This window comes from Rousettus aegyptiacus, unplaced genomic scaffold (genome assembly GCF_014176215.1).
Source record: "Rousettus aegyptiacus isolate mRouAeg1 unplaced genomic scaffold, mRouAeg1.p scaffold_m13_p_2, whole genome shotgun sequence".
Classification (NCBI taxonomy): domain Eukaryota; kingdom Metazoa; phylum Chordata; class Mammalia; order Chiroptera; family Pteropodidae; genus Rousettus; species Rousettus aegyptiacus.
Window position 1 is genome coordinate 168628925 of NW_023416295.1, and position 21089 is coordinate 168650013.

Below are 21089 nucleotides of genomic sequence, written 5' to 3' on the forward strand. Positions count from 1 at the left end.
ATCGACGGTTTGACATTCGAGCGCGTCCTACCTTGAGAGATCACAAATGGCGTTAGAGCCGACCATCTCCCGCCGGCACTGCGGCTTCACCCTTCATGCGTCCGCTTGGCCTTCCTGCCTAGATTATAACCTCTCAATCGCAAGGGCCATGCCTCGCACGTAATCGATCAATAGTCACTGAGCTTCAACATAATCAGTCTCTCTCTCGTTTCACGTAGTCCAGCCTCCCGCTGCTCCCAGCCTCTTTCCCCGTGTACATTGCTCTAAACACCATCTCAAAACTCATTCTGCTGGCCTCTCTCATGCCTCCCCCCCTCATTCTCCCTTTCCACCTCTGCCGTTTCCTTCGCCCCTCAGCCCTGACCCCATGTCCCCGCGCCTCCGCGCGGCATCTCTGCGCTTTTTCAGGCGTCCTTCTGCACCCATGGCCCTGATCAATACGATCAAAGCCAAGAGCCCACCACGTGCCAGGCAGTATCGTCAGCCCTTTGTGTGAATTCGTCGAATGCCCTCCTCAGAGCTCTGCTCTGGGTGAAGAACTGTTAACGCGTCCGTTTCGCAGATGGGGAAACCAAGGGGAAGAAAGTCGCTCGAGGACTCGCAGCCTCCCATAGGCGGAGCTGGCGTTCTAACTTGGACCGTCTTGCTCTGAGCTGTGATGAATTTCTGAGGCATTGCTATGTCTCACCCTTTGTCAACCGGCCAAGGCCTCGAGGTTGAAAAACTGAGTAGGATATACTCAGGGGGTGGGAGGAGAATAATGAGCAGAACTGGAGAATTAATGGGAGATGACAAGTGGAAATTAGTCAGGAAGGCGGGCTACATGACAGAGAGGTAAGACGTGACGTATCTAAGGCTGTAGAGCTTACGCAGAAGAGCCGCTTGCTCTGTCCACATTTCACTTGACCCTGACGGCCGTACTTAGAGGATGGGAGGTAATTGTTGCTCCTGACACTTTACAGACGAGGAGTCTGCTGCTCAGAGAGGTTCAGGGACTTGCTCGAGGTCCCACAGCCGTGAGATGGCAGAGCAGGCCCTTGAACGGGAGAGCTCCCTGATGCCAAGCACGAGGTGCTGAGCGGAGACACAGTCGGGGCTTAGGCACAATTTCCTAACGGCGCCTCCACAGTTACATCACGCACCGTTTCTATCAACACACCTACCGTCTGCGTTCTGGCCGGGGGTCCACCGCAGAGGGATGTCCTCCTCCACCCAGTTAAGTCAGATCGCCGCTGCCCACGCTGCACCCATCACCCTCCCAACGCTCTGCGCTCAGCGCAGAGGCCAGGCAGGAGAGGAGCAGGGAGGGAAGGGCGCGGGAAACCAGCAAACGGTCTTTGGAGAACGCGTGTTTTCCATGACACAGGAGTGACTTCTGCTCCGCTTCATCAGATGGTTTTAAGTTGCTCTACGTCTTTTCCCGATTACCTGGCGGTTAGGGGAGGCGGGAGGGGAGGAGGAAGCCGGTGTGGCGGGGACGGAAGGCAAAGGGCCCCCTGCGACCTCTCTAAACAGACTTCGGGAAGCCTGTGTTTTCACAGAGATGTCGTTGGAAAAACAAATAGTCGCCAGGTGCCCGCCGGAGCCAGAAAGCTAGCCCGGAGCACACCTGGCTTTTCGTTCTCCTCTGGGCTCGGGGACAAGGGCCCTGTAAGGATGGCTGCCCGCAGGGCGGGCCAGGCCTCAGCGCTGCCTGAGCCAGCTCCCGGGGTGCCAAGCAGTTTCCCTGCCCTCGTCCCTTGAGACCATGCTGAAAGGGCCTTTCGACCAGCGTTTTCTGAGTGTCCAATCCTGTCTGGCCCTGGGGAGGAGAAAATGAGTAAGGCCTGGTCCTTAATTCTCGAGGACTTTGCCATCCACGAGGGAGCCACACGTGTGTCCCACGCTTCTAACCCGGCCCCACGAGTGAAGCAGGGGGTCCCAGGGGCCTGTGGCGCTCAAGGAGCCAGGGCTGGGCTTTGGGACAAAGACATTCGCTGTTGGTCGGTGCTGGACTCATGGCTGTGTGGCCTGGGACAAGTGATTTGACTTCTTTAGGTCTCTGTTCCCGCCGCTGTGAAATAGAAAACATAGTAACACTCACCTTGCAGGGGTGCGGAGAGGAGGCGGCAGCGCCTAGGGGCAGGGCAGCTGTTTCCTAACCAGTCAGGAGCATTATTATCAGGAGTCAGAGCAGAAAGCTCGAGCTGGGGAGGAAAGGGTGGTCCGGGAGCCTCGGAAAGGGCAGCGTGGAGGGAAGGGCTGGGATCCGGGAGGAAGTGGAGGGAGGGGAGGGTTAAGCCAACAGGAGCACACGGACAGCCATTGGCTAGGAGCCAGAGAAAAGGTTTGGAAGGGAGGGGTGGTAGGACCGGCCCAGAGGCACGGGGATTGGGGTCCGGGCCCCCACCCACCCCGTGTGTTAGAGAGACTGTGGACCCACCTCTAAGTGTAAACTGCCTTCCCACCTCTGCCCAGGAGGCAGCTTCCTGCCAGGCTGGGAAATTACTTTGGCCTGGAATTTTTCTGCTTTGGGGCGTTTTGGAGCTGGTTCAGTGTTAAAAATGTCCAGTTACCAACATTCCTGAAACAGACGCAGAGGAGGCAGGCGCAGCCTCCAGTGGGAAGAGGGGAGGGGGCGGGTAACAGAGATGGGTATGCAGGTCACCCGCCCAGCTCTGGAGCGCCCCCCTCTCCCGGTCCCCCTCTGGGGCCACCACCGCTCCTCTCACTGGGCACACCAGTGAGGACGACACCAGGGTGCGTAACAGTCACTCGCATTTGAATACTCAGCCCAGAGGAGCCCTGAATCCAGGAACCTTAGGCTTAGGAGGGACCGAGAGCAGCATGTCCAGCCCACTCTACAGGTTAGGAAGAGCGAAAGGGCTGTCCCAGGCCGCACACTACCACATACGCTAGAGTCCACAGAAAGAGTCGATCGATTTGTGTTCTGTGTCCTGCCATGGCCCAGAAAGAGCTGGTCACCTGCCACGGTCCTTCGGCAAGCCGGCTGGAGATCCCAAGGGCTTCCTGCCACCTGCCACCTCACCTTTGCGATTTCGCTAGACTTGAGACAGTGCCGACCCACAGGAGAGGCGATGTCATCTTCCTCATTTTTCCAGTGAAAGAATCGAGGCTCAGAGAGGCTGGGGGACCTCTCCAAGGTCACAGCTGTAGCTAAAGGGACCCAGGTCGCTGTGCCTCAGGGACTGCGTCTATTCCATTAGCTCAGGGCATCTCTCTGAGGCATGTCACCGCGCTCCAGCCTTAGAGATTCTGCTGCCTTTTGAAAGCAGCTCAAATCCCAGCAGGCCCCTGAGACTGTCATTTCTGTGCCACAGGTACAAACGTCTGTGTCTTCCCTTAGATTTCAGCTACCTTTTTAAGTCCCAGCACGACCCAAGTGCATCGATTGAGGTTAAAACAGCGGATTTACGTAACCTTTCGTGAGGCTGGGAACGAGCTCAGGCTCACGGCTGCAGATCTGGGTTTGAGCACTGCCTTTGACTCCTGGTACTGAGTGACCTGGGTTAGGTCAATTCTAAACTATATACGCTTGGCCAAGTAATAAAAGTCCATGTTATAAAATTCAAAAGTATATAAAATGAATGAAGACTCTCTCTTCAAGCCTTGCTTGCTAGCCCCCCCCCCCCATTTCCCTTCCCAGAGGCAACGCCTTATCAATTTCTTACATCTCCCACAGATGCTTGATGAACGTGCAGGTATTGTGTGCTCCCTTGTAAGATGAAGGCCAGAGCTACTTTAAAAAGCAAGGTCCCAGTGGAAGTTCAGGTTTCATGTGTCATGGAAAGAAAGAAACGTTGTTACCTCTTGGGTCTGTGTTCTGCCCTTTCTCACTTTCTGCTTCCCAAGAGGTCTGAGAGAGAAGGTCTGGTAAAATCTCCAACGATGCCCACCGACTGTTTGCCCTTCCCTGCTGCAAGTGCCTGCTGCTCCTCCCATCAAAAGCAGAGTCTTCGTCTGGGTCTGATCCTGTGACTTGGTTTGACCCATCAAATGCAGCCAAAGTCTTGCTATGTTGGTTTGAGGCCTAGCCCTCAGGAGACCTAGTAATTTCTGTTTTTGCCTTCTTGGAATCCAGCTGCCTTGCTTCCAAGGAAGTCCAGGCTGTCCTAATAGAGAGGGAGGCCATATAAAGAATGGAGAGAGAACCCTGGAGGAAAGGCCACCCTGTTGGGGGGGAGGCCATGTGGAGAAGTGAGACCCCGAGCGACAGCCAGTATCAATGTTGAGAGACGCCATCTCAAACCGAGCCCAGCCCAGCTGAATGCCGCTGCTCAAGTAACCCCAGCTGAGCTCCGCTCAATTCCCATCCATAAAATCATGAGAAGCTATAAATCGTTGTTTTAAGCCACTACATTTTGGGTAGTGTGTTATGCAGCGGTACATAACCGATACACAATTATCTATGGGAGAAGCACAACTATGCCGACCTCGATATCTGCTCTGCTGCAAATTTGAGCTGAGACGTGTTAAAGAAAAAGAAATCCCAACGCTTCATTTTGAGCTAATCCAGTTGCCAACTCCTCTTCCCCATAACAGAACCCCGCCTTTGTTCAGAAAACCATGTTCCTTTTAGGGCTCTGTGATTTAGAGATGCTTGGTCCCCACTCCAGCCCCAAGGCATGAAAACTGATTAGACTAATCATGGTAACACTCTTTGCGATGATTGGCTTAGGTAGGGACATGTGCCCAAATTATACTAATGAAGCATCAGTCTCCTGCAGTCGGTCGGGTACTTTTGAAATGGGTTTCTTAAATGCAAAAAAAAAAAAAAAAAGAGCAACCCCTTTCCTGCCCCTGGACAATAGTCTGTGAGGCTGATAACTGGTGAAAATGTCTCCAAACCTCCTGGGACCACAGGGGGAGTAGCTTCCTGGGAAGATGGAGAGGATGGCAGAGCAAAAAGAAAGAGGCCCGCCGAGGCCGTAGCACTGCAGGGGCAGCCAGCCAGAGCGGCCCTGCCTCCACGCTTCTCCTTTTACGAGATAATAAATCCCATAACTGATTAAGCCAGTTGAGTCGAGTTTCCTGTTACTTGGCCCTGCAGGACATTCTCATACACACACACACACACACACACACGCGCGCGCGTGCGCGCACACACACACACACACACACACACACACTTGTTATTTCCTCCACCCCAGCATCCGTATAACCCATCTTTTCAATGGGGAATCGGCCGGCCCCTACTCTCATTCCATTTGGTTCAGCGGAGCTCACGCTATTCCTGACTCCAGGCTCCTGACCTGAGCCTGGCCAATCAGAGCATTAAATTTCCCTGGCCACAGTGAATGGTTTGACCCAATGGATTGACACAAGACCCAGGTCTAGCCATCTGCATGTTCAGTCCCTCTCCATCCTCGGCTCCAAGCTGGAGTGATCGGTTCAGGGACAGAAAAAAATACCCTGTCCTGGCCCTGCGAAGGGACAGAGCTGACTATAAGGACTCCCACTTTCGGCCAGGCAGACCTGAAATGTGGGGGAGTAAGGAGCCAGGGGTGTCCCTTCTGTGATTTCCGACGCTGAAGAGTGTGTGTTTATGTGTCAATGGGTGGGTGGGTGGATAGGTGCAGGGGATTCTCTTTACAGAAACGTGGAGGACATGAGCTTCCTTTTTCGAACATTTTTTTAGAAACATAGCAGACAAAACTGTGTGTATAATATATAAAAATAGTTTAAAGAATAATACAATGTACCCCTACATACACAGTACTAGTTGAGGAAAGAAAGCATGCTGGTATCTTAAAGCACTCCAGGTGTGTCCCTTGGAGATGGCATTCCTCTGTCCCAGCCAGAGGTGACAACTACCCTAAATTGTATGTTAATTACCCTTTGCCTTTGTTAGTCATATTGCCACTTATATATGTGTCCCTAAATACGTGATCTTTATGAATATATTCTTCCAAAATTTTATGTTTTGGCTCAGTAATGAATTTTAGATTCATACATGTTGACGTTTGTTAGCTATAATCACTCTTCTACCTTTCTGTATACTGTCCCATTTCATGAATATACCTTTTAACCTATGTATCCATTGGATTGTCGATGTTTGGATTGTTTCTAATGTTTCTTATGAACAATTATACTAAGAACACTTTAAGACATGTTTCCTCGTGTGCATATGTGAATGCGTTTTCTAGGGTAAGTATTTAGGGCCGGGGCTGATGAGTGAGAGCGCATGCTCCCATTCACTTTGCTGAGAAATGCCAAATTGTTTTGTAGAAAAGCCACTACAGCCATGGCCGCTGCAGGTTAAGAACCATAGCCTGACGTCGAAGGGAGTCTGTGACCTGCAAGATGGGGCAGTCCTTTCCTCTCCAGTGGAGGGCAGTTCAGAGGGCCAGCTGCTCCAGGCCCCAGGGTTTCATGGCCACCCACCAGGAGGACTGCTTTCTGCTCTTTAGGGCATGTCCTCTCTGAATGGTCAGCGTCCCCTACAGCGCTCAGGCTAGGAAGCAGTTTGCGTGATGCTTTTTGCATCTACTGTCAGTCAAGGACCCACCATGTAATCCAGCTTACTTGAGGGGTGGACTCAGCTTTAAGGCCTCCCAGGGGTGGAAGGCGGGGCCCATGCTCGTTGTGGGCAGGGCTCTCTGGGAGACAAACCCATCACCAGCACCATCCTCCCAAAAGGCTGATGGTGCAACTCTCCACCCTCATCCCTCCCCCGCTTACGCTGCCCCCATGCTTAGACCTCCTTATGCACTGGCCCCTGCGTTACCCTACTCAGGCAGAGTTATTTCAGACAGCTGTAGCTGGGGCTCCACAATCCTAGAAATAGGGGTCTGGTGAGGCAGCAAGAGCAAAATGGTCAACACCAGGTATCCAGCGCTGGCTTAGGACCAACACAACAACTAAACACAGTGTGTGATCCTGGATCGGAGAAAAAGGTGCATAAATGCCATTATTGGGACAAATAGCAAAATTCAGATATGAACTATGCATTAGACAATAATACAGAGTTGCCAAGTAACACACAAGACACCCAGTTAAATGTGGATCTCGGACAAACAGCAAATAATTTTTTAGTAGAAATATTTGGGACATACTTAAACTAAAAGATTTGTTGTTTATCTGTAATCCAAATTTAACTGGGTGTCCTATATTTTAATTCACAAAATCAAGCAACCCTATAATATCGTTATGTAATATAAAATCTCCTGACTTTAAAAGTGCTGGAGTTATCCAAGGGAATGTCCTTCTTCCCAGGTAACACAGGGAGAAGCACTAAGGGGTAAAGGGTCAAAATGCCTGTAATTCTCTCTCAAATGGTTCAGCAAAATATTAACGGCAAAAATACAATTAATACTAAGGAGCAACAAAGCAAATGTGGCGAAATGTTGACCAACGATGACTGCAGAGATGATGAGGCCAACGATTGGTACTGATAACGAAGCCCCTGACAGTTTTCCCGCAGCCTGTTTCTGTGGCCCGATTTCTCGTGACTCCGTCCATTTCAGCCGCACCGCAGCACTCCGGTGTGCTGTGACCATCGTCTCCTCTCGGGGTCTTGTCAAGTCCACGATGGCCCATCCATAGGGCGGAATGATGCATAGCCATTAAAAAGAAAGGGGGCACATTCGAACCAGCTGATTAAAAACAGCCACCCATAGTGTTATCAAATGGATCGAATGTTCCATTTCAATGGAACCTGTGTAAAGTAGGATGCTTCAGTGCAATATTTGACGGGGCACTGCACACACACACACTCACACACACACACACACACTCACACACACACACACACACACGGGTGCGCACACCAGCGTGCGTTGATGTACACGTGGGCCGTCTCCGCTAACCACCCGCGGGGAGCTCTGAACACAGATTCCCTAGGTGGGAGGGCCTGGGGTTTTTGCTTTTCTTTTTTACTCTCTCTGTGCGGTTGACATGCACTCCACCAACACTGATTCAGGGCAGTTAGGCAGTGGCCCTGGGTCACAGCGCTTTTCGTAGACCTCATACCTCCACCGAGCGGCCAGTGAGGCCCAGAGAGATTAACGTGCTTGAAGACACACAGCACGTAAGGGAGGGGCGGAGTTGGGATGCAAACTCGGGCAGCAGAAGGAATTCCGTAGTCCCCACTTCTACCCACTATGTGACGCTGTCTTTTAATGTATTATTATTTTTATCTATTTAAGAAAATTCACAGCAGTTTTTTGTTGCAGGTCATTTTTTACTTCTGTATGTGCTTTTTTAAAAAAGAAAGAAAAGAAAGAAAGAAAGAAAGAAAGAAAGAAAGAAAGAAAGAAAGAAAGAAAGAAAGAAAGAAAGAAAGAAAAGAAAGAAAGAAACAACAAATGGTCTACAATGAATTGTCTCGTTTTCTGTAATTCTTGTTGTTCGTTGGTCGCTTCCATCCCCAGACCACAGCCTGATGGGAGGCACAGGTAAAGGAAGGACGAGACTTTGGGAGTCAGGTGACCCCCATTCTCATACCAATTCCACTTGAACTGCAGCATGCCCTCGGCCAGGCCCCTTCCCCTCCCTGGCCTCAGCTTCCATCTATAGTGCTAGGATGACCCTGGAGCCGATGACCTCCACAGGCCCTCCTGCTCAAGGAGTCTTTGGCTCTCTCCGGTCTATTTTTGCCTGATACCTCTCCCAGGGGCTTGTGGGCCTGAGCTAATTTCCCTGGCTGGCCCCAATCCAGGCAGCTCAGGTGGAGAGCACCACGCTAATGAGGCCAAGGTCATGGGCCAGTTACTGGCTCTGGGAGGAGACGCGGCTCTGCAGCTGGACTGCAGCTCCCCTGCCAGCCTCTGGGCTTAGCGCGGGCAGACCCCAGGGGGACGAAGAGAGCAAAGCTGGCCCTTGCGACTGTTCATGTCCAGTAATAGCCGCGCAGAGCCGCAGCTACCCTTCGTGACTGCAGTGTGTTCCTGAGCCACAAAAGCGGAAGGGACTCAAGGAGTATGTGGGGTGAGGGCAGGGAAAGGACCAGATGGTTTATCAGGTGCGTCCCCCTGCCGGCCCACTGCATGGCCTCCCTCTCTCTTTCACTGTGAGTCATGTTCATGTCTCTCGCACAGAAGCGATATAGAGAAGGGCTTCCTCTTTTACCTGCCGTGAGGACAGGGGGTTGTCTGTTTGGTCCACCTACAGCAGTGCCAGGCATGCAAAGAGTAGGAGCTTGATAAATATCGTTCAAGTGAATGGATTCACCTTTGTCCCAGAGAGAGGCCGTGGACGGCATTCGAAAAAACACAGAGTCACCAGTGGGGTCCACTCGGTTATTTTCAAATATTCCCATTTCAGAGTCCAGGGAAGCTTGAAACCGTGTGAAAACTCTAAGAAGAAAGAATAATTCTCTTTATAGTGTGCCACCATGCCCTCATGTCGACATTTTGAAAATCTGAGTTTTCTCATTCCAGGTTTTTCGATTCGGTTCAATGAATGTTTATTACTAATTATTATATTACATGATTAATTTTTAATTGAGTTCTTACCATCAGCCAGGCTTCGAGCTAAGCATATAACAAGTATTGATTAATTAAATTTTCATAACGACTATATAAGACAGGCATATCCATTAATCCCATTTTACAAATGAGGAAATGAAGGCAGACAGAGATAAAGCGATTGACTCAAACTTCCATGGACAGGAAGCTCTAAGCTAACTGTCAACCTCTGGAGCCCGCACTCCTCATCACAACTAATCTGCGAGGTGCTGGTTATGAAAAAATGAATGAGCCATCAACAGGTGCACGGTCAAACACGCCGAGGTACATCCACACCATGGGATACCGCTCAGCAGAGAAAAGGAAGGACATATCGATGCTGGCGGCAGCCTAAATGACGCTCCATAGAATTATCCTGAGTGTGAAAAGGAGATCCCCCCAAATTTCATACTGTTTGATTCCATTCATGTCACATCCTTGAAAGGACTAGATTATAGACAAGAAGAACAGATCAGTAATGCCAAGGGCTGAGGAGGGCTGGAGGTGGGCGGAGAAGTGGGATCCCTGTGGTGATGGAAATGTATCCTGACTGTATCAATGTCCATATCCTGGTTGTGATCTTGAAGGGAAGACAAAGCAAGCAGAATTTGATACAATAAGGTACAATTAGCTGGAGATAACTCTAAAGTAGAAACTGGCTGGTCGTGTGCTAAACATGTGCACGTTTGTATACATAGCATGTAAGTGTTTAATTTATCTGCCAACATGTAAAGTTGCTACAAGATGTTACCGTTGAAGGAAACTGAGTAGTGGCCACAAGAGGTCTCTCTGTATTATCTGGTACAACTGCAAAATAAAAGGTTTAATCGTAAAAGAGAAGGAAGCATAGTCCTGCCTTCGAGCTCCTCGCGTGGAGGGAGTGAGACCTCACCCCGCATGCCCAGGTCACTTGTGTGGATCACGGTGGGGTGACAGAGGGCAGCCCAGCCTGGCAGACACGGGGGCTTCCAATGCAGATGCAGTGGAGCTGAGTTGGTGAGGGTTAGCAGGTCAGGTGAGGGAAGCGTGTCTGAGGCAGGCGGGACGGCATGAGCAAGTGGGGCGCTTGGGTCTTCTTCCCCCAAAGTCGTCTGGGGCCCACAGGATTGCAGACCATTCCATTGCAAAACTGCGTAACACAGGCTAGTGCCCAATTTGCACATTAAAACAAAACAAAACAAAACATTTTTTTTGCACGTAAAAATTATAAGTGATGGACAAAATGGTCCTCTTTCAATTTTTGTTCAACCTTTGGTGCCCGCTGCTGCTGATCTCTAGGGAATGCAGTCGGAGGAGGAAAAGCATGAAGATTCCTCTGGGAAACATCACGCCAGGGAGGGGGCGCCTTTGTGCAGCCTGTCGAGATCGTCTTTCACAGCCGATTTAGAAAAAAAGGCAAACGTTAATGTTTTTCCTGTTAAGAGACCATTTCTGTTTTAAACGTATGGTTGGTTTTTTTGTTTTGTTTTGTTTTCTTGAAAGGCCTAGTGCTGCTTTATATACGATAGCAGCTTAGCGGTGGAAAGAGTGGGGGTTTTGGGGTCAGAAGACCCTGCATTCGAATATCAGTTTTACTACTGTCTAGCTATGGTCTTGACTTTCAGTCACTCTGAGTCTCAGTCCCTTCAACTCTATAATGAAGCCAATTATACTAAGCAAGCCGGTAATACCGAATACACAGGCCGTGGTGGGGGTTAACGAGAAAACATTTGCCAAACGACCTAGTATAAAGCCTGACATCTACGCACGCGATAAGTAACATTCGTTATTGTTAATAACAATTCTAGTTTATATAAGAAATTAAAGATAGGCACCTTTCGTAGTGGTCTACAAATAGTACCAGGATTTCCAGGGTCTTTGCTTGTATCAGCCAGGATAGTCTACGTTTTGCTGCTGTAACAAATACCGCCCAAATCTTGGTGGTTTACAGCAACAAAGGTGACTCTCTGATCAAGGCGCATCTCCATCAGGGGTCAGGTGTGGGTCTGCTCCTGCAGTCTTCCTCCCTGGACCCAGGATAATGGAGCAGCCAGTCTCTGGAACGTTGCTGGCAAAGGAAAAGGGTCTTGTACCAGCGTTAAATGCCGTGGCTTAGAATTGACACATGTTATTTCCATTCAAAAGTGAGCGGTCAGACTTGGTTACATTCCCACTCAGCCATAAGGAGGAATAATTCTACCATGTGTCTAGAAGGGGGAAAACCCAGAACAATGTAGCCAGGAGCCCTAGTGACTGCCACAATGCTTTTGAAAATTACTGCCCAGCCCAGAGGGATGGCTACACAGTGGGAGGGAGGCAGGAGGCAGAGGAGGACCAGGAGGACACAAAGGACCAGTCTGGAGTGCGATCCAAGGTCAAGGTGCAGGGCTGAGGCTGGAGGAGCACTGGGCACCTTCCTCATCTGGGCCCCGTTAGGGGTTGGGAGTCCCTGCTCTCGGTCTGGACGGTGGAGCGGGAAGTGACCGGTGTCCCTGGCCCTCCGGCTGACGGGCAATGCGGGTCACACGGCAGCATTTCTCTGGCTCCGCCCCTCCAGCTCTGCTGGAGTCCAGGACCTAACTGACTCTCCTAGCAGTTTCGGGAGCCCCCGGGCAGTGTGTCCTGTGCTCTCAGCCCGGCCCCCTCAGCCCCTTCCTCATATAGCCAAAGGCCCCTCCCTGCCTGGCTCTTGCGTCTCCCATTACTGCTGACGTCAGAAGCGGCAGCTCTGCCAGCTTCGTCCTCAAGGTCCCCCGGCCACAGACTTGCAGCTCCAACGGCAGTGATGTCTGGGCTGACAGTGCCACCTCCTGTCCCTTCAGGGGCTGCTGGCAACGTGCAGTGCTCCAGTGCCCCAGATCCCTGACTGCGACCCTTGCCAGAGGGTGCAGCATGAGACCGGGCACAGGAGTGGCCATCGGCGTCCTTCGTGACCCACGCCAGCCTTCTTGCAGATTCTTTGGACCTCCCTCCTAACCACAGGCCTTTGCAGGTGTGCGTCCTCGGACTCAGGCGGAAAAACTATGGCCCAGAGAAAGGAAGCGACTAACCCAAGGTCACACAGCTCTCACTGGGCAGAGAAGAGACCAACCCCAGGCATTCCAACTCTGGGATTTAAGGAAAAAATGCGATTTTAATAATTCAAGAGTTTCTAAAGGATGAAATAGATCCTATTCCACCCCCAAATAATTGTCCCTCACAGAGGGAGTAACTGCTGGTGACAGCCTGGTTTGTGTCCTTCACAAATACAGAGACCTAGCTCACGCTCCTACAGTTACACTCACGTGCATGCAGGTGGCTTTTGGTTTTAAGATGACGCAGCCGGATCATGCGGCTGTCCCGCAATGCACCCCTCTCACTCCCGCATCTGGGCCATCTTTTGGGGGCACACAGGACCACCTCTTAGTTCTCCTATCACCCCATGGTCCTGAGCAGAGACCCGGGGAGGCGGAGCCTCGCGATGTCCCTGCTCACGTCCTATCATGGGACCCTGGGCGAGCCACTCCCCTCTCTGGGCCTCAGTTTTTCCACAGGCCAGGCACGGAGGGGCGGGAAGAGAGAAACGACATCTCGATTCCTTATATTTCTAAAGAAATCATCTCCTACGTCAGGCCTGAGGCGCAGCTCCCTGGGAACATCCTCGAGGGAGCGGATTCCTGGGGGCAGTGCTGGCCCAGGCCACGTTAATGATGTCCCCAAGGCCTCTCCCGTGGGCTGAGGCCACTTGGACAAAGGGCCAGGGCCCTGGGCAGCCATGTTCCACCTTCGCCTCTTCTGCTTCCTCTAAGTGCCCAGGGGAAGAGCACATGACCCGCAGCTGCTGCCTTCTGGGGTCCCCCGTGGCCCCGGAACCCATGCTGAGCCTGGAGAACCCTCGATCTTCCGCCCCCTGACTCCACCCTTTACGGGCACGGGGACACGGAAGGACCAGCCAGACGAAGTTTGAATCCAGGATCTGCCACCTTGGCTGAGTTGCCTCAACGTCCTGTGCCTCGATGTCCCCATTTGTCAAACAGGAACGACAATCCTGTTTTCAAAGGGTTATTTTGAGCATGAGGGGAGAGGAAGGCCGCACCCTTCCTCTCTGTCCCCACGCCCCTAGGATCACTGACTACTGAGGCCTGGCTGCCGTTACCTCTGCCAACGCCGATCACCAATCCAAGGACCTAATGCTGAGTTACAACCACACCCTAACTCCAGTATCTGAGCGCCCGAAAGGGAAACTGAAATCACAGAGAAGAAGTTGGTGGGCACCACCCTTGTCCTCAGCACCATGCCTCTGCTGGCCAACTCAGAGGACGGCCCAGGTCCAGGCCTGCTGGGGTTTCCTGAGGTCGCAGAGGCCCTGGCACTAACGGGCTGTGTGGGCTTGGTTGCTTCTCCACCCTGGGCTCACTTCCTGCCACGTGGTCCACCCCAACCCTCACTGCACCCCCAGCTCCGAGCGTGCACCTGCAATGTGATAGGCATGCAGTGAAGATAGGAGATGAATTCCATCGCTTTGTTTTTTTACTCACATACCCCTAGCAGAATGATGTCGGGATAATGTGCATTTCCCCAGCACATTCAAGTCTGAAACGAATCTGGGGAAAGTTTTCATGCAAACGGAAAGCCTTCTTGATACAGGGAACTTGGCAAAAGCTGACAAATCTGCGTCACCCACAGGACCTCGCTCTTCGCCCGTCACCCGCAGCCCCGAGTAGCTTCTGGCTGCCCCCTTTTGCGCAAGTCGTGGCTGGCTTAGCGGCTCCAAGAATTTGAGTTTTTCATGACGATAAACCCTTTGGTGAAGCTCTGTGTGCAGATGAGGAAGCCGCGAAGTCATTTCCCACTGTATGAAAATGATGCGTTAACCGAGAAGGCAACACCTGGATCTGCGTTCAGTTTAGATGAAAACGGTCTCTTTTTAACAGCACAAGCTCACCGGGACTTCCATCTTGAAGGAAGGACCAGGAGCCCCGGGGCTTAAGGCTGCAAAACGCTGACGGTCTGTGAGGCCAGGTGCAAATGTTGATGGAGGTTTAACTGGGGAGAAATTTTTATCGGGATCGTTAGTTACCATCTCAGGGAGTCTGCTAGTTACGAAGTTCCGTAGGTTTTGAGGGTTTTTTTTTCCTAGGCCCGCTTTCTCCTACGCCCTATGAGTGACGCTGCAGGATCCTGCAAGCAAAAGGCTTCGGGGACACAGCCCTTGTCACAGACCCTGTACCTGCCCGCGTGCACCCGGGTGTGTGTTTGTCATTCCCTCTCTAGGGGGCACTTGATTCCATCACCCGGAAACTTCTAGGTCCTCCTCCAAAGCCCCAAGCTGGCAAGACCTCCTCGGAGAAACCCTCCGAAGTCCTCCCTGGCAGACAGAGTCCACTCTCGGCTTCCATGACACTCATGCGGGTGCTTAAATCCAGCTGCATGCCCTCTTTCTGATCCATCTGCTTCTGCTTGATGATGGTGATCAGACTGTGGGTTTCGCAAGCTCATTCCTGTCCCCAGCGTCCTGCACGAGGCCTCGGCTTGACAAGACAGAGGTGAGTTGCGTTTTACATCAAAAGCACGAGCTGGAGAACAACGATGCCTGGATGGACACGGAGGGCCATGGGAGCCTGTGTACAGAAGACCTCGATTTTCCACAGCAGCTTATCTCTGCTTGACTACACATCCTTTCTCTCAAAACAGGAAGTGGAGGGAGCGGTAAGCATTACAGAAACTCAAAAGCCTCTAAAGAATGAATGAGATGAAATCCCGTGTTCTGCCAGCCAGGTATGGAGAGCAGCCATCAGCTGCTGAAGACTCATTGTGCTGAGGGCTTATCAGACGGTTTCAGAGCTAATTCTCACAGTGAGGCTGGGAGGGAGGCGCACGCTTTATAAATGAAGAAATCGAAGTCCGAAGGAAAACTACTCGTAACCTGAGGTCTCGGGGATACGGAGGGAACAGACATCCAGACTCCAAAGTCGGTGGTCTGGAGTGTTCTGATTCACCTCCAGGGTGTAGGGGTGGGGACGGGCTGGAACACAGCGGTCCAGGGTTCCCCTCCTTAGGAGGGTCTGTTTTACGAGGATGCACGTCATGAGGCACCCTAGACCCTCGATAGCCAGCCCGCGAAGGGACGTAAGAGAGCTGGGTGTTATTCTGTAAGAAGAGCACTCTACAGTTTGCAATTCATTCACCGCTTTATCACGTACTTCTGAGGAGGGACAGAATTCTCATCCCATAAGGCGGGTAGGGAAATTGAGGCAAAGGTAGGGACGATGACTTGCTCAACATCACATAGCGAGTCAGTGAAGGAACAAAGGCTCAAAAATAATTTCAATTAAGCTCCTGACACGCCGACTTGCCTGCAGACCACAGCCGTACACGGAGGACAGAGTACGAGACAACAGCCTCAGGGCTCGGGGGAATGAACAAAAGCTGGCAGATTGTGAGGAGAGGCGAAAGAAATATGGGTGAAACAACAGGCTGAGACTAAGGACTCTGCTTCTGCAGCCGCTCCTGTGGCACAGCTTGAAGTGGCGAAAACTCTGATGCCAAGCCGGCCATTCTTCCGGCCTGGGAAAACCAGAGGAGACAGAGCCCAGGGCGCCTACGACTGACTGCTGGGGAGGGAAGGCTATGGAGAGATGCAGATCCCAGGACACCATTTAAATAATCCCAAGGGCTGAGGCTCTGGCAGGCTGGGCGAACACGAAGACGATTCAGAAAAGACTCAAGCAATAGACAGGCGGGATTCGAACTCAAAGTGTCGCAAACCGGATGGGATGGGATGACTTCCGTTTGGAGACCCGTGCTCCCCACGCAGCTGCCCTCCCCACAGCCGCGCTCGCCCGGGCCTTTGAGCGTTCGGGCCCCGGCTAGGTGTGTGTCCTCCACGGCAGCAGGAACAGTCCTCCCTGCCCCGCGTTCGGGGCGGTGATGAGGACCAGCCCGCAACAGCTGTTTGCCTCAGTCTCTCCTCCTCTCATTTCCTGCCGGCCGAGAGAGCATCTAAGCTGGTTTCTTAAGTCGGTCTTGCGCCTTCTCAAGCTTGGGTGGGGTTAACCCTGTTCCCGGAGCCCAAGCGCCTTCTTTCCCTGTTCTGTATTTTTTTTTTTATTTTGGGGTTTCCCGAGAGAAGCTTCTGGAGTCGTTGTCTGTAGCCCACCACGTGAGAGAGAAGAATCCAAGAAGTTCCCCATCTGCCAGAGGCTTCCATTTTGGAAACAAATCCAGCCCCGTGACTTCGCAGAGCGAGGGGCTTCCACCGGGAAGGTCTTTCCCGCCAGCCTAACATCTGCAGCTCCCACGCGCGGGCCCCTCGACTGCACCCCGTTTTCTTTAACCTCTTTCTCTCCGAGCCTCATCCCGGGGTCCTGCCGTGTGTGCTTCATGAGATACAGGCCAGTCTCATCTCCCCATGTACATCTTTGCCACCACGAGACTCACAAATTGACTTCTGAAACACTCTATTCTGATCTCCCTACTGAAATCCGCTCTGAGTTTGGCTCTCCCTCTGCGTCTCTGGCCAGGCCCCTACCTACGAACTTCGGAAAGTACCTCGATCATTTCCTCCACCCCTGGTCCCTTAGTGGGGGTTAGATGACCCCTTCATCCTCTTCGGGCCCCGCCCCTTCTGAGACAGAGCAGCGACCCACACCCCTGTCTCTCCGGCGCCCGTCCTCTATTCCCCAGTTTCCTGTCACCACCGCCCAGCTCCGGGACAGGCGGAGGAGGACGGCCCAATGACACGTGTCTAGCCTGGTCTGTGCGCCTCAGCTTGTCTTCCCAAGAAACCTCGTTCCTCCAGCTCAGTCGACATGCCACCTCCTCAGGCGCTAGAGTTAGACAACGTCCCCAACACTCCTGGCCTGACAGCAAGTCCAGACTCTGTCTTTAAAAGCAACCTCGCCCCTTCCCGACCCCCAGATTCTTAGGTACAGGCCTTCTACATCCTTTCCTGGCCGCTGGATTCTTCATATCCCCACCGAGATTGTTCTCTCTCCGAAGGTTGGCGAGGGTGCCATGGCGCCTGAGCGACTAGGGCTCCCATCCTCCTGGTCTGTTCACCGATGCAACCCAGCGGTCTCCGAGGCCCACCGTCCTGTGGCCGAGGCCAACCCAGGAACTCTCCAGAGTCACAGTCACCTGCGGTGGGGGCGGGGTGGTTCCCACATCCCACAGTCGTCAATCTAAGAAGCTGGTCCCAGCCCAGCTTCTTCCCGTGATTGGAGGACGACATTCGAAGAAGATAATGGGATTTGGGGTGGCCGGGTTTTGCTGCCTAGTGATACCCAACACTGCCCGTCTGAAGGCCCCACACGTGACATCTGAGTGCTCTCTGGACACCGTGGGACACCACCGAGGTTTCGCAGTTCACGGTTTGGGGCGTAACAGAATGGGTCAAGGGCGGCGGGAAAAATAATAATCCTGGAGCCAAGAATCGTACCACTCACCGGAGATGAGGAAGCCGGAATTACGATTCTGCCTGTTTTGAGCAGAGCCTTCAATAGCAGGTACGAGTCTCCCGTCACCATAATCAAACACCTGCCTTGGCCCCAGGCCTGGCTGCTGCAGCTTCGCTACGGGCCCTGGAATCCCCACGTTGTCCCTTGGTCCCCAAGTCCTAGCCCATGGGCGTGCATCTTCCCCGCCCGAGATGAGCTCCATGGTGGAAGGTGCTGTGGGTACAGCTTGCCCCTCACACTCTCCCAGGCACCCCTCCTCCTTCCTCAAGTGCCCGTGTGACCGCTGGGCACACAAGAACAATCGCCACAGGGAAAGAAGTCAAGGGCGTCGTTTCTCACGTTGGGGAAACAGCTGGTGAATTCTTCTCTTCCAACCCCAGCGCAGAAATCCTCTGGAAATTAATTCTGGAGCAAAAACTAGCCCTGCGGTCTAGGTGAGGCTTTTCCCTCCCTCCTCAAACCTAGCGGCTGGGCCAGTGGAGCCATGCTACAACTGTTTATGTGACAAGCCCTGTGACGAGGCAGCCAGCAAGGCCACTGCCATCCACTGCCAGATGCTGGTAGAGAACTGAGACGTGGGAGAGGAATCGGGAAGAAGAACAATCAGGTGGTGTTGGGGAAAGGAAGGAAGAAGGAAGAGGGCATCACCTGAGTCTTTGGTGGGGAAGGAACGGCCTTGATCTTCTTGGCATTCCACAAGGTCAGAGCGAGGAGGAAGTTGGGGCTCTCGAGGCTCTGTCTTCCTGCCCACTGGAAAAACACAGCCACCCACCACTCGGGGCCTGGCCCGGCGGGTGTCAGCTCCCCCTCCCTTCAGGAGATGCTCGCGCGTGAGCCCTCGCACTTCTTTACTTCTGCGAATATTCTGTATCCTTCCAATAAATAACTCTATTCTTGAGTTAGCCAGGGTTTTTTTTTTCCCTCGCCTTTGCTTTTGTCTTTGTTTTGTTGTGTTGCTATTGCTTTGCCGGCAACCATAGAATCTTAACTGAGCATCGGTTGCAGTCCTCAGACCCTCGGGAGGGTTGGCACCTTTGGAACTGGTTTTCTGCCCGGGACTGGGGCGGGGCCGTGGTGAAGCCCCGCCCCCCGCCTTCTGGTTGGTGGCTGCGTCATCGGTACTCGGCTTCTCTGGGTTTTTGCTGGGCTCTCTGCCCACACAGCGGCTTCAGCCAGCAGTGGACGTTCATGGACCTGCTCTATAGGGCATTCTGGAAAAACGACAGGGAACATCTTGTAGTCCACTCTGCCTCCATGGAAGGACAGGTGTCCCGAGGCTGGCGTCTGCTTCGTTTCTCAGGTAACAGCTAAGGGCCTGGCTGGAAGGCCAGAATGTTTAGAAAGAACACACCTGGAAGCTTGGGGACAGAAATGTTTAGGGAAGAAGTATACGAATGGAGATCTCAGAACGAGACCAGAGATGCAAGATACTCCTCCGTCATGCGAATGCTCACTACAAGGCCACCACTGTGAACGAGACTTAATAGTCAAAGAAGACACCCTTTGGGCCTGCAGGTCAACCCCCTTCCCCAGGCAGCCTAACTTCCGAATTGGGCTCCATGACAAGATGGCTGGTATAGAGGCTGTGTGTGTCCAGTCGCTCGACGTGAACTGTCCCCATCAAGGCTGACCTGGCGCCTGATGAACTTCAGCCCCCAGAAGTGATGGTCTAATACGCCACTGCACTGTCCTGCGGGGACTCGGTTCCATGTCAGCCAGAAGAAATACCCCGAGAGGTCGAGCGCTGCCTCATAAGAACGCATTACGCTCTGAATCCACACCCGGTATTTAGTGCATTTTCTTCCACAGCCATAATTTATGGATCTGGGGATTAAGAAGAGGAAAGCCATAGCCCTCGTGATTACAAATAGTGCACCACTTCCAAAAATTTTATTTTCAATACCCATGACTCTGGGGCATTCTGGTCTAGAGGGAAAACCTCTCTGAAGGCAGATAAAATGGTTTGGCTGAATTGTTCATGCTCCCGGATTGGTCGGACCACCACGAGGTCACCAGGTTGGATGTGGTAATGGGTCTTGATTAGCGAGAGAAACTTGTTTTTGCTACACAGTAGGGCAGGAGAAATGCAAGCAGAACTCGAGGGATTTTAGAGGATCGCTTCTTGCACTACCATGACAAGTAGTAAAGGTTAACAGAAAATTCCACAGCCTTACAGAGGCCGGACCCCGAGGGGTTCAGGCTCCACGAGAATGAATCTTCCCACAGCTCAGAGGGATGTCGAGTACAATGACCATTCGAAGGCATCGTGTTAGTGGCAGGAATGGTCAATGGCGGTCGTAGTCTCCATGGCAACCTTCTGTTTCATATATATGTACCTAGACAGGTATATGTAGGTATATCTAGATAGGCAGGTAGGTAGAGAGATGATGTAGAATATTGAGAAAGGAGCCCAAGGGAGCAAAAGAAGCACCGAGGCCGTGCTGAGGCCCTCCGCTCCGCGACGTGAGTTCGGGATGCAGCAGTGCGAAATGTCTGAGTCTGTCTCTCGTCGTGGAAGTGGCGGGGGCGCTTGCTGCTGTGCGTGGGGTCGTGGGGTCATAGCAGGTGGAGGAAGGCCGTTTTCGTTTGTCTGAGAAGAACGGTGCACGTGCGTGTCTGGTAGGCAGGGGGTTGAACGTATAAGTTAAGCGCGAAGTCAGGTGGCCTCTTGACCTGAGACTTCCCCCCCAGGGATCATCATGTCCCCATTCTTCTCCCTCATCCATTGGCCTGATTGATTGACCCAAGAATCCAGTCACCTGACCCAAGCTATTCTGTCTCCCGAGAATTTGAAACTTTAATCGGAGGCACTAGGATTCTAGAAGTCTGGATCTAAGCCATCTGACGGCAGGGACCTCAGGGGACAGACCACAAGCTCTTGAAGTCGAACCCGCCTTAGCTCCTGTCCTGTCTTTCCTGACTCATAGATTTCATGCTTCTTTCCATTCTCTGAACTGTCCTGATTTCCTTCCAACGAACTGTGTGTGTGTGTGTGTGTGTGTGTGTGTGTGTGTGTGTGTTAGGCCAAACTCAGTTTCTGTTGCTTATAAACAAAGGAATCTCCATGGATACGCGTATTTACATTGGAACTGCATCAAGGGCACATTTAGCAAAATGGAATTCAACTATGATAAGGGTTCAGGAGGAAAAGGGTCGATGGATTGCTGAACGGCTTGTTTACTCGGTGCCTGAAACATTCACTGCCCGAGTGAACTCCGTGAAAAGA